Source organism: Falco rusticolus, chromosome 5 (assembly GCF_015220075.1).
Source record: "Falco rusticolus isolate bFalRus1 chromosome 5, bFalRus1.pri, whole genome shotgun sequence".
Taxonomy (NCBI): Eukaryota; Metazoa; Chordata; class Aves; order Falconiformes; family Falconidae; genus Falco; species Falco rusticolus.
The window spans coordinates 66,298,550-66,313,300 of NC_051191.1; the positions used below are offsets into that span (position 1 = coordinate 66,298,550).

Sequence of the window (14,751 nt, forward strand, 5' to 3'; positions counted from 1 at the left end):
TCTGGTGTTATTTTGGACAGCTGTGAAGCAACCTGGAAGAAAGCAAAGTACAAGGCATGACAGTAGAAGTAAAGAAGGCATCATTTAGCTGTGAAAGACAGAGAAAAGCCTGCAATAATTTAATTACCTAAAAATAGTAACACAAAATAACACATAAATAAGAAGAGTAATAAAATATACAAAGTAAGATAAAAGCAAAGCTTGTTTTGCTTTTTTGGTGGGTTTTTTTTTAGTATTATTATTATTATTCCCTTTAAAACCAGACATTTGGTTGAAAATGACATGTTCTAATTCTGGAAAAAAGCCAAAAGAAGGCCTTTAATGTTAAGAATATTTAGCCTAACACAGGCAAAAGCTCTCTCATATATCTTAATTCAAAGAAAGTGTTTGAGAGACCATGATTTTTAATTTTTTCCCCCCCCAACATAGGAGAGAAAGATGTAAGTTGTGGTAATATATGTTCTTTCAGTGGGTTATCCTCCTCAAAAGCCTAATCTCTGCGCAGTTCTGTGAAACCAAAGTAGAGTATACATTTGTACCCACTGTAAGCAGAGGCCTACTTTGCCTTCTCATCGGTAAGAGCTTGCCAAACGAAATCCATTGTTTTACTGCCACTATTTATAGCCTTTCAGAACACATTCGAAGTTTTTCTGGCATTAGAACTGAAGCAGTCCCTTAGAAACTTCAAAGCAAAACCCTGTTCAAAAACTTTTTAGCTTTTAAGTCTACTTCACTTAGAGAATCCTGTGAACTCAGCATTAAAGGATTCTAAAAATATTCAATAATGTATTAACCCAGCTGTCTTCTTAAAAGATCTCAAGTTACTGAAATAGCAAGCATCAGCAACTTGCCAAATAGGATTTTCCAAATAACAAGAAATTCAATGTAATGAAACTGTTAAGCACCGATTCAGTCACTATATCTATCAATCTAAGACAACTGTTTCAGGAACACTGCTAATAAATACTATTTTACTCTCCATACTTATATCCAATGGCTCACTCTTCCTAAATTGAGACTGAGCAAAAACTGCCAGTCTATTAAAGACCCTACAAGACAAATGTAAACACTGCATATCCGGGGGGGGGGGGAAATCAGAACACAATGGAACAGCAGGTCAGACTGACAGGGCCGAAGAAGCTCATGAAGACATGGGAGCTGGAGCGCTCTCTGCTAGAGAGCAATAGTTCAAGTGCTATGGGTAAATACCTGCACACAGTGTCAGTGCCCTTCCAGGTGCATAATGTATTTTTCTCACATGTACTTTGAAGGTGCATTTTGGCATGCGTGATGTTTGAGAACAGCCATGAACATAAAATTTGGGGAGGGTACATAGTATAACAGAAAGTTACTGTATACTTAACATTTCCCTGTAACTATAACTACAGAAAACGTCAGAGAAAATAATTTAAACGTTTTTTCCTATGAAACCAAATTTGAACGTTATTGCATTCAATTCAAACCTTATTCAATTTCTTTCTTAAACTACTATCAATACATTAAAAATCAAAGGAAGAAAAGAAAGGAAGCATAGTTCTCTTTCTATATTGATGGAAATTATGCAGATCCATGAAATAAGGAGAGGAACACAAGAAATCTTTTAATTAAAAAGCAAGCCCAAAAGTCCTATATTTCATGGTCTGTATAGAACACCAAAAAGCTTAAACCTTCAAAACACACTCACTTAAGGCCTTCTATGAGATGAATCACTTTTAAATTAAGCTATATATTAATATTTTTCAGCTGGTAGCCAAATATTTGTTCTATTTTAATATTATGTTTTAATAATTTGCTTAATATGTTTACTTATTTATAAAACCTTATAACCTTACCATGATATATTATTTTTTCCATTAACTGTGCTCACTGATTTCACTGAAGCAATCCCTACAGTAGCAAAAGTTAGACCCTGAAAAACTTTCCAGGTCAACTAACTGTAACAGGTGAAACCATTATCTTCCAGCCTTTACTGGATTCCAGGCCTGGACGTGACAATATGCCTCACGCCACTGCTTCACACAAACACCACGCTCAGCCAACAGCATGAATGGGCTGCAGCCTGGGAGAGCTGGAACAGCCCACTTCAACCTTCACAATTACCTCCTGAACGTGTTGGACAGTAAAGAGTCAAAAGGTCCCCAGGAGCTGAGAAATCCTTAATAGTGAAAGCCAGCAACGGATGAGATACAAACTGGAGGAGCATTTGGCACAGAGGCATTCCCATGTGAGACCTGGATGCAGTTGGCATTGGGTATGCAAGGAAAAAGCAGATGAAGCTCAAAACATGAGAAGGCGGCAACCTGGATCACAAACCAAAGAAAGTTCACTTGCATTTGGGTCAAATGTTGGATACAAACTGGTCTGCTGAACATATCTTAGGGTATTGTAGATGGGAAAATACCAGCCTGCTGTGGAAGTCTGATGGGGCAAATAGCTTTCCTTTGACACTGTGTGACACCAAGGGAGAGGAAGAAGTACCATGCAAATGCAGAGCAGATGTTCTGTGTTCACCATTGAAGAGGGTACTGATATTGTGGTCAGATACTTATACTGGAGATACATAGTTTGGCTCCTGGACAGATGCTGTTGCTGCTTAGAAGTACCGTCACCTGTATTAGTACCAAACCAGCTTCTCCCCAAACCACAGGTGATGCCAGGATGGCAAAAGCAGAGCTAGGCTTCTCCCATGCTATTCCATCTTTTCAACTAGATTAGGACAAGAACCTCAACACATGCTATGGAGTTCTCTGACCTAGCCATGAAGAAGTAACTGCAGAAGCAAAGCACTGTGGCTGTAACTGCAAGAAGAGCAGCCAATTCATTCACTTGTGTTGCTTCTATGATAGTATTTTGGATGGGTGCCGTAGCATGTCTTGCAGATGTATTAGTTACCACATTTCTTTTCAGTATGGTGCTGCCTTGCTTGGTATGGCTACTCATTATAAAAACCTAGAAATCACTGCTGGTCCCTTGGCAGCTCTTAGTTTCAGCAATCACACTGAAGAACTTTTCTGACAAAGCACATCATCTTCCCAGTTCAAGTTGGGACTCAGAGGGGGCTATATAGCCCTTTATGGCTTCTACTGCCTTGAAAAAAAACCCTCCTAGGCTATGCACAATATCTTACATCAGCTACAAAGACTGAGATACATTTACTGTTTTGACGAAGACTGTCCTAACCGCGACCAGTCTGAATTTCACTGTATCCTAGTCCCATCACTTCTCTCAAGACTTTGCTTGAAAGGATGCTCTTGACTGAGTTAGGAGATTCTTCTTTTGTAAATTTGTCATAAAGGCTGAGCAACAAGATGCCATTATATGTTGTATATATTCTAAGACCTGAGAATTGTATAACAGTACCAAGACGTTTTAAGTGTGTCTTAGAATTCAGACTTTGAGAATGATAAAATAATGATGAGTACCTGTTTGAGCACATGATAAAGGATGGCAACAGTGGGCACACGAGGTCAGTCTGATTATGGAGAAAGGCATAACTTTTGAGGAAAAGGCCATTTGCCACTCAAAGAACCCCAGATAGAAATTCCAGTGTCAGAAGCAAACCAGTATGAAAGAAATAATGCAGTTAATACAAGAGGCACGGATTTGTAAAAAAGCAATAGATAAACATGACTGTTCCAAGCAACATATGCAAGAATATTTATATGACAAATATATATAAACAGCAATAGCAAGCTAATGTGCAAGTAACATGAAATGATGTCTGTAAAATTAAAATTGTATTTAGCACTTAAAAGAAAAAAGGGAAAAAGAGAAGCTAAATGTCTGATTTAGGTGTAGAAAGCGGCACATATGCAAAAGAACAACTGAAAACACAAGTAGGTGATGAAGGATACTATTTCTATGTTTGAGTCTTATTGTTACTATACCACCTCCTGGGGCAGGAATTCTCCAGCATTAACATAGAAATCCAGTCTTCTAGTCTGTGATGATTAATAGGCAATAAAAAATTACCTGACTGCTATCAGGATGAGCAGGCAGCCTACCTTTATGGCTTTGACACTTAATGTAGTTTTTCCGATGCATAATGCAACAGCACTGAACCTGTTGAAATTATTATCTATTGCAGCTGCTAACTTGCTGCAAAGCAAAATGTATTATGTATTAGTTACCTCCACATACCTACAAAATCAGGGAAACCAGTTTGGGATTATCCAAGAGGGTAGTATATTTCCCAGGCAATTGTCAGTATGGCACCAGAGACAAAAATCTGTGCTAGAGATGCATAACTGGAGTTAATGCCAGGGACAGATTTTATTTTGTGGCATAGCTTGAATGCCCACTGATCACCAAGTATTCCCTCAGCCACTTGCAGATCTGTCTCTCTCAGATAAGAGGTGGGGGTTTGTTTTTTTTAAAGCTTACTACTTTAATTTCCGCCCCCCCTCCCCCCCCCCTTTCACGATTCATTAACCAAGGCTCAGGATTCTCTGACATTTTTCTGCTAAGGAGGAATCAGTGGCAGGCACAGGTCTGTGAATAAATCCCCTGTAGGCAAGCCTGAGCAGTTGAGCGGGCCCTAGCCCTTCCCTCAACACCAGCTGGTACAAAACTCTCCCCTTCCCCTACAATGTGATGTGGCTCCAATTAGACACATTGTTTGCTTAGCTTGCCTCCAGTCTTTCACACCCTGCTTACCTGAATGCTTTTGAAATCAACCTGCACATAGCATTTTCTTTGCTAGTAAATCCAAGCCAGCATTCAGCCTAACTCCGAGTCTCTCTCTCCATGGCCTTCCTTACAGATCCAGGGTTTGGTTCTCATCACTTGGCTGTTTGCCATTCCCTGCTCCCTCAAACTTGGAGCACACAGATTGTCCAGGGTCTTGGACAAAGACTGTATTTTATTCTTGAAGCACACAGGAGGTACCACCAAGCCTAAACTCAACTGGTGTTTCCTGGCAGCGCTGCAGTGCAACAGCAAACAAAACACCCTTGCAGAAGTGACTGGTAGGGTCCAATTATATCTGTTTTTTTACAAAGTGGGAAAGTTTTATGCCTCTAAAATTAATTTATAATTTAGACTAAATCTTTATGTAGTTGACATGATCTCCTGATGTTCATTAAAGACAGCAGAGAGACGTCAATAGATTTCCTTTTGGAACCCAGTACTGAAGTGATTGAAGTCTTCAAATGTGAATAATAGGCACATTGCAACCAAAATACAGACAAATGCATGCTTAATGATGACAGAAGAAAAAAAATTAATAGGTAACATGTGGATAGTGCATGCAAGAAGGACAGTCCGTACAGGGAAGCAGACTGAAAACTCAAAACCAGATTAAGAACACAGCCTGAATCAGCATGGGCACACCAGCAAGAAAACAAGACCATGAACTTCTGGGTTGACAGGGTAGCTGAAAACAGCTTGTGTTTTACAGCTACAGAAATGTCCCATTTGTCTGAGTCCTCCTGTGTTTGTGAAAGTAGGATGCTGAACTCTCCTACAGAGAGGCAAATGATAAAAGATGCTCAGTCCCATCACCAATTCCTTTTTCAGCTCAGACAGCAAACAAGGTTCCTAGACTTAACCAGTTCCCCAGTCAAAAGGTATATGAGATAACGGATCAAAATTCTGCTGTACCCAAGCAACTGTCTAAACACTGGTCATTTCATAATTTCCAGACTCAAGATGATCAGTTTTATGCTCCATGCCACACAACATGAATAGGATTTTGTGTTTGTGTGTCTTTGGGGTTTTTTTTCTTTTTTTAATGTAACAACATGCGTTTTACTTCATATGCCCCATCCTGGAGAAAAAAAACTCTTTAATGTTTTGAACGCTGTTTGAAGCAAGCTGACAAACGGGTTTCCTTTTTTTTTCTTAAATGATGGAAGTTGAACTTTAAAGAACAGTTGTTTTCAATTCATGCTTTGCTACCAACACTTGATATGGCCTTAAATAAATTGTTCCTCAACTTCACATTTGAAAAATTTAGAGGACAGTAACTGCTACACAGTGGAAAGGACTGTTAACGATACACCCATTCATGATCTGAGACACAATACACTATAGTCATGAGCACAGTACAGGTAGGCAACTATGATAAATCCATAAATCTTACCTGAAGAAGCTATTTTATTACCTCCAAAGGCAAAAAGCATTTATTTCCAAATATCAGCTTAATCAACTCAATTAAATAATAATGTAAATGCTGCTACAATGGTCGTCATGTAAGTTAATATCTGCATGAAGGATTTAACTTGCAAAAAAACCTTACAAGCCAACATGCTGGAGGTTTTCTCCATGCCAGAAATACTGAAGAGATCAGATACATGGAAAACATAAGTAATACCACCACTGTTTATAGATGCAGAACAGTTGAACAAATGTCAACAATTCAGTATTTTCCCCAGGGAAGCTTTGGATAAAGGTGTGCACAGTGTGGACATCTTCTGTTTGTTCTCAGAAGATCTCTACAGTGTCTACAGGTCTGTTGAAATTCATATATCAGATGCTAATCAGCAAAACCTTCAGAAAGTATTGGGGGAAACAAGCATTTACATTCAACTCAGCTACAGGCACTGCCGTGCTTCTGCAGTCCCAGTGCATGCTGTGCTGATTTCAATCAATATGCCACGGCGTCAGGCCTTAGGCAACCATGCTGCTTTTTTATAATTAAGGAACAAAAATATTCCTAAATGTGATAGTTAGGAAATATTTAAAGAGCAAAAGAAGAAAGCACAACTATGAAAATGAACGTTCTATAATAAACTCCATTGTTCATCAGCAATCCAGTAAAAGGGAGAGCGAACAAGAATTTCCATTTAATTGCCTTTAACAGCACTCTAGATGAGGATTTAAATTCCCCATCCTGAGCATTCCCTCCAGGCACAGAAAACACTAGAAAGGGGAAGCCTGTAACAAAGAGCACCACTTATCTACAACACAACTAATTAGGCTCGTGCTGGTAATTTTAAAGCAGCTTTGTTCAAAATTAATATGGCCAATAATTAAATTATTTCTATAAACAAAATAATTCACACATTATTAATGAAACATAAGGTGGCTTAAAAAATTTGCGTTGATGTCTATATTGGTGCTTGTATGAGTTTGCACTATTGTCAGGCCAACCTCCAGCTATTACAAAATTCTAATTAAAGCCAAAAGAAGCACTAGCGGAACAAAAATGGAAGACTCAAAGATTGATTTTTTTTTTTTTTTAATCAAAATATGTCTAAGTACAAGATGGATCATGTCTTCCTTGAAGGCTGTGTTACCTTTGCAGTAAACAGCAAAATCCCATGTTTAACTGAAACATGATAGTTTATTCTTTTTTCCTTTTTTTTTTCCACTTTTCTGACTGATTCTTTTTTCTGTTTGTCTAGCTATGAAATGGCAGAGAGAACTTCAATTCCTTCTCCTGTGCCTGCTTGAATAAAGCTGCAAAGAATGTGTGCCAAAATCCAGTTCTTTAAAAAGTTGTTAGCTTGCCAGGGCATTCTATTTTTTTTTTCTATTTTCAGATATTTCTATTCTAATTTCAGATTAGCTCCCCGTATATAAACTCACATTCCATAGCAAGACCACGATTATAGCACATTTTAGGAGTGGTCTAAGCAAAGTCATGTTGAACAATGCAAACAACCCATGAAGTACACCAACTGCCTTTTATATTGCTGCTACTACTTTTGCTTCAAGTTTCAATCAGTATTGCGTAGGGAAAGATTATTTGCAGCTGCAAAAGCACAACAAAGGTAAGGAAGCAAAGAATCTTATCACAGCAAGTTAGGACTATCCCAGAGCAGCATATAAGGAAGCAGAGGCTGCATGCCCAGAATGCCTCTTCTAGAAGAGAAGGGAGGAAATAAGGAGTAGGGACACAACCATGTCCTAGATACAGATGCACACCAATCAGTGAAGCTGGATGGAGCAAGGAAAGGAAAAGCTGCTCCTTAGAAGATAATGCTCTTTGCACCTTAAAGTAAAAAAACCAGCAGAGAAATCTTGTATCAGTGTCTGCTGCAGATGCAAGGAGTGTGTCTCGATACAGATTAAAAAAATGAATGGAAAACTGTAATTTTATTGTCATAATATTAAGTTTGTGCCAACTTTCAAGTACGTTCATACAACTTCAAAAAAAATATTGTTATTTTCCCACACCATCCCTGAAGAACAAAGCTACTTATACACCTGTAGGTTACCCGCTTACTGAATCACCCGAAAGCTTTAAACTAGCTGTGCCTCGCTTTAGGAGAGATTTTGACGTTTGGTCTCAAATTTAGAAGGAAATAGTATTCCTCTGCTGCAAACAACTTAGATGTATTTACGTATATCATGGAAGCAACAGAACATCTCTATTTTATTTAGATAAACTTTTAATGTTTTGTACTATTTTCATTCCATTAAAAAAAGGAGGGATCTAAACCTATGTATTCCATGGTAAGTGGCAGTGTCTTTGCCAAGCAGCAAAATGAAAGATTTTCTTCTCTAAGAACAGGAAACTCCTCCTCTTGAATGAGAAAACAAATACTACAGGTACAATCTTGTCTTCAAAGGGCTGTAAAATGTCACCCTTGGGCAGAAGTTGTTATGCTCAGAATACTTTGTCATACAAACAAAAGAACTAAAAGCTAAAGTTTAGGGCATTTCTGCTCTTCACATTTTCAGAGAAGGAAAAAAAAAACCTATCTCCTTTGAGGTATTATTTGGATCCACAGGAAAGTCTCAAATAATTAAAGCAGCAGTATCTTATCCTTGAACGGATATTTAGAGACAAGCACAAAGCCTTGCTCTACCCTTCTTTGTGTTTCTCAAGCTTTTTCAAAATACGCCCTTATGGCTTGTCTGCCTCAATGAGTCACAGCTAGATGGGGTCCCCAAATGCAGGGGAAGAAGAGAACTCGCTACTGTCAGCATGCTCAGAGGCAAAACACCAACACCCCAATCCTCATAATGCTACTTTTCCCAACAAATGTCAATCCTCTCTGAACCTTTTCATGAACCTCTCAAGAGACAGGTTTCTATAGTTTTTGTAAATGAAACTGGCATAGAGAGGGGGTTTATTTGTCTCTCAAAAAGCAGCCATCTCTTTTGGTGCCTTTCCCCTCTCCTCAACAGGCTGAGCATAACAGCTCCATTTGGAAAATACTGAACTGGCTGTGACTAGTTCTTTATTATCCTGCTGGTAATGACCCAAGCATACCACCCGGCAGAGCTAACTGCATTCAGATGGGCTTTCCAGGAGATCTACTCCCAGCACGCACAGTGGTTCATGCTACAGGGCCATCCAGCAGCAGGCTGCTCAGGGAAGTAAGAGCCAAAGCTGACCAAAGAGCTGCAGAAGGCTCTGGCACTCCTGAGTGATCAACTAGTAAGTTAAAAGCACACTGTTAAATGCAAAGCAACACATAGGAATAGGAGCGGACCTAACTCTACAGGCATGGCAACGGGCCCTATTTAAGGCTCATTGTCAATAGCCCTGCAAAACAAGCAGCCCAGGAGCAGCAGTGGTCAGGAAGGCAAAGAGAATTTCATTGCTGGGGGTGCCTGAAAGGTTTCCTAGAGAAGAAACCTCTATATGTCTACAACTGACCTCAGCTGGAGCGAGAACTGACTTTTGGATTAATCCCAATGTTCACTGATGCTTGGAGCCTGAGGCTTCTCATGCTGAAGTACATGCTTTACTACCTGGATTAAGGTAGGTCAAAGGCTAAGATGTTTGGGGATCTGGAGCACATGGCATACAAGGAGAGGCTGAAGGAACTGGGTTTGTTCAGCACAAGTGGGAAAGGTTAAGGAAAGGGAGACCTACTCGCATTTTTCTGTTGTCTGGAGAGGGATAGAAAAGACAGAGCCCAACCCTTCTCAGAGGTGCACAGAGAAAGGGCAGGAGGCGAGAGTCACAACCTGAAACAGAGGAAAGTCCCACAAGACAAAGGGGAATTCATGCCGATAGTAGCACAGCACCAAAAGAAGTGCCCAGAGTGGCTGCGTGTTCTCCATCCTTGGAGAATTTCAAAACTCGTCTGGAACAAGACCCTGAGCAACACCTGACCGAGCTTTAAGCAGGGGATAGACAAGGTCATCTTCAGGAACACCTTCCAAACTAAACCACACTTCTCATGGACCGAGCAGTTGAAAGAGCTATGACTCATGGTTGGCCATTTTCTTAGGTATCTTCAACACCAGTCTAAAACTGAAGACAACCAAAAGCAAGATCATTATGGTTTTACCGTAATAAACAAATCTGATTATTTAAATGACACATAGACACAGGAAATGTCAACACCAGGAGAGCTGATTTCAAGTCATAAAAATCAGTCCCCAAGGGGCTCAGTCTGAGCCAAAGTCATAGTAACTAGACAAGAGGTAACTCAGGTTTGTCGCAGCCAGGGCAGTAAAAGATCTTCTAAACTGCTAAAATCCACGAACAACTATACTTACAGAATACATGTTCCTTGTATACCCCGCTAAAGTAGTCATGCTTATTAGGTTTACAGTCTTAATTTGTCTGTCATCACTTATATTTCTGTTCTCTGCAGTTCTTTATGTGAATTGTCAGCACAGCAGTTCTGCCTACTGCCTAGGTAGTTAATAAGAACAGACTCCCTCCTTGTGACCACACATGACAACGTCACCATGGCACGTGGCATCCAGGGTTGGGCTTAGCATGAGTAGCTTGGACAAACAGAGTGCAAGGAAAGAGCTCTGCATTCCAGTCCCTAGAGCTGAAGTATTTAAGTTTTGGGGAGGCAGGTGGGGCACAGATTAGCTTTTAGAAAAATAATTTGTAAACCAATGGTTTAAAAGGAAAAAGAAAGACGATTCAGAGACTTCTGCTGCTCTGGGCATTTATAAAGCTTTCTAAAAATTTAAGTTGGAAAAATCTCTAAATAAAAGCATGCCCTTCAGAAGAAGAGGCCAAAATTACAGACCTCTCATTTATTTTCAAAGGAAGGTTTAATTAGAGTGTTTCTAGCCACAGATTTACCATGGGGAACTTTATGCTTCCATTAGCGTTGATCAATGCAGCATACACTGCTGTTTCATACAATGCTATTGCAGCTGGATGCTTACTGCAAGTGTTAGATAATCTCATGCCTCCAGAGCAAGTGAGATTTTAAGGCATATGGTGGTAGTGATAATCACGTTACAGTAACAACAGCTTGCCTACTTAATACAAAAAAAAGTAAGACTTGAAGAATGGGATTGCCATAAATTGCCCCCACTGTAATCCTTAGGGAGCTTTAATTCATTTTGTACAGGCTAAGAAAAAAAATGCCCAAAACACCCAACAAAAAAACCTGCTCATTTATTCAACCAAAGACAGTGACAAAAGGAGTTTGGTGTATGCTGCTGACCAGCAGATCAGCTAATGAGAAGGGGGACTTGTCTGACATATGAGGATGTGTGAAAAGGTAGAAGGCCTGGCGCTCCCAAGTACTACTGAATTCACACCAAACACGTCTGTCTTAAGCCAACCTGATGATAAATGGAAGGTGGCAGACCATGCCCCGTGCTGAGCAGGGCTCCAGATTGATCAGGGTCCCACATGTCACCCCAACATAAGCAAAAAGCAACAGTGCAAACAAGATTTAACTTTATAAGCAAGAAATTTGCAATCTAAGCCATTTGTTCAGGCACAGCTCTTCCAGTGCTCTTCCCTAAGGACTCAGCTGTCCCTAGCACTGCTTGCCTTCTACCGCATGAAAACAGAAGAGGAAGGCAACTGCAGTGAGGATAGGATTTGAACGCCACATGCAAACCAATGAAATCAGGAATCCGCAAGCAACAGCCAGGGTTGCGGGCATGTTTATAGGATGGGCCCGTCTTGCCTCAATAAGAATCTTAAGTAGTTCTCAGCCTTGTTCTCTGACGGTGTTAAATACATAACACTTGCCGGATTATGAAAACTCCTATTTTTGAAGTTGTTTCCCAGTAAGCAAAGAATAACAAGTTTAAGAGGATAATATGCTTTTGCTTTGTCAGCAGCTTTGTCTCAGGGTGACCCATCTTCCAGACTGTAAAATAATTGCATAAGCATATGCAAATTAAACACCCATGACTTATCTAGTTCTACTGAGAAAATAACCAGAGTTTTCATTGGCTTCAGTGAAGCCCAGATTTTACCCCTGGGTATTTATTTCTGGACAACATACTGCATTTTGGCTCCTGATTCACTATATTTGCTCATGTGGAAATGCAAGCAAATTGCAAAGAGTTTGCTTTGCAAAAAAATTGCAAAAAACAACTAACTTGAAAATCAGCAAAACCTGTCAATATCAGCTCTTTCAGAAGTGGTCCTGTTTTCACAGATGCTTTCAAACTACTTCACCATCATCATCAAAATCTTCCCTTTGGAGTTTTCCTTCTCACAACAGCAGTTTTCATGGAACGGAAAGTCTTCTTTTCTCCCTTGACACCTGCCCACGGGAGCGATGCCTGTGCTGCCACAGAGCAGAGGGTCAGCGACACAGACAGGAGAACACCCCAGTCAGCAGCCAGCGAGGGAGTGCTTAGCTAGCAAGCTAAATCTGTCACAGCACCGGATGGCAGAGCTTTCCTTTTCTTTTCCAGAAAGGAAGCTTTCACACGTCTCTGAACTTGATACTTAGCAAACTGTAAAGGAATGTATTCCAATGAGTCAGATGGCCATTTGCACAGTTGAAACGTCAGAATGCAAATACCAATGCCTTCCACAAATGATTAAGATGAATGATTTCCTACTCTTCTGAAGAGATTTAAAACAAAAGTTAAAATCGGTATGAATGAAGTACAAAAGAAGATACGTGTTTGTGTGTGCTCACGTGGACACCATAAGAAAAAGCAGAATAGGGGTTAAAGGGAAAGTTAGCAGTTACTTGCTACAGAGTGCCACATACCATAGAATCATAGAACCATTTTGGTTGGAAAAGACCTTTGAAAGCAAGTCTGACGTTAACCCAGAACTGCCAAATCCATTGCTAAACCATGTCCCTAAGCACTGCATCTATGCCCCCCTTTTTTTTCCCTTTTTTTTAAAAAAAAAAAAAAACCACTGCCAGGGATGGTGATTCCACCACCTACCTGGTGTAACTTCAGGCTGTTTCCTCTTGTCCTGTTGCTTGTTATCTAGGAGAAGAGACCCACACCCACCTGCCTACAACTTTTACATTTCATGTAAAAAGAAAAGGCTGATCACATTGACCTAAACATAAGATGTCAAGATAATGAACAACAGGACTGGAGCCATAATATATCCATAAGGAAAAAGAGAACTGTGAAATTCAGGATTTTTGTGGAAGAATGAAACAAAACATGAGGCACAATATCAAAACCATCACCCACTGCTAATGCATACAATCAAAAACCAGTCTGTCATTGCCAGTCAATAAAACTCAAAACACATGATGAGCATCTGATAACCCCTGTCCCACGTCACACAAATGGTCCTGACACTACTTGTGTATACATACATGTCTCAGTTCCTGAAAGTATGTGCATATGAGAGCATGAGGGAATGAAATCTATAACAGAATGAGCGCAGATGGGTAGATGTCAGGTATCTTAGTGACTCTGTAAAATGAGTATTACCTACCCCTTCCATAAGGTCTCCAGAAGCGCTAAGAATTTGCCTTGCTTTGGAGATGGTTTTTTGTTTGTTTGTTTTTTAAAGTATACCTCTCCAACATTAACAACTCATTACAATATCTCTTCATATTACCGGAGCTACACTGGCATCACTGGGCAAATGAATCTAAAACAGCTGGAATTTTCCTAAAGGCATACATTGCAAAACCCAAGCTTCTATTCATCCTTCAATGTCCTAGTGGTGCAGCTGGAAGACTGTGGTACAAAGAGTCTGTGACCAACACCCTTGCTCCCTTCTCACACGTGCAGGTGTGCTCTGGGTAGCCTGTGATACCAACCAGCCCTGACAGAGTAGCCACAACCACTTCTCCAGCACATGCTTCCATATCACAGATACCACGTGACTGCTGTACACAATAGTATAATTAATCTGTGTACACATGATCAATGCATAGATAATCAATGTTTATATATACACGACATATACTCACTTCTAAGTATATGTATAGAGCATTGTCGTGTCCTTGAAATATTATGTGCACCTGTACAAGAACTATAATTTTATTGCTATAAGACAGCATAGTATATTAGCCAGGGGACTTTTCAAACATCTGTCTTCCAGACTTGACTGCTATCAGTGATTGACAGAAAAGTATTGTGATCAAGACCCTACAGGAGTACCAGGTGGACAGAAAAGGCTGGTGACACTCACCATGGATGGAAACGATGATGTGTGCTGTGGGCCACCCAAGGCTCATCCAATGCCACAGCAGGTGAGGTCCCAGCATCCAGAGGGATGCAAGATTGCTATCACTCTCTCTATAATTTCCATCCTTTACTGAATACTTTAATTAACCAGCTTCAAGCATTGGGTGCCTTTCTTACCAAGATCCCAAAGGAACCAGGACCTCCTCAGTGCAAAACAAGTTGTCATAAGCAGTTTCCATTTATTGTCACCCTCTCATACTCTGTGCTACGAAACATTTCCATTACTAGAAGAGCATTCCTAATCTACATTTGATTATTCATTAGGTTAAAAAAAAATACTTTCACAACATGATATCTGACAGATACGATGAAGCTGCCTATAGGGATGCTGGTTTTCCATTCATTGCTTTACAGACAAGGAACCTTTGGAGAGCATCAGACAAATCCACATCAGGAAGATACATCAGTTAATTGAAATAATTAAACATTAGAAGGGGACAGAGAGATCCCCAT

General features: G+C 40.0%; 1 protein-coding gene across 5 annotated transcripts in view; it reads right to left on the reverse strand.

The window, feature by feature from the left end:
* The window catches only part of BICD1 (BICD cargo adaptor 1), a 187,547-nt gene that overhangs the window by 94,472 nt on the left and 78,324 nt on the right, over positions 1-14,751 (reverse strand). The window lies entirely within an intron of this gene.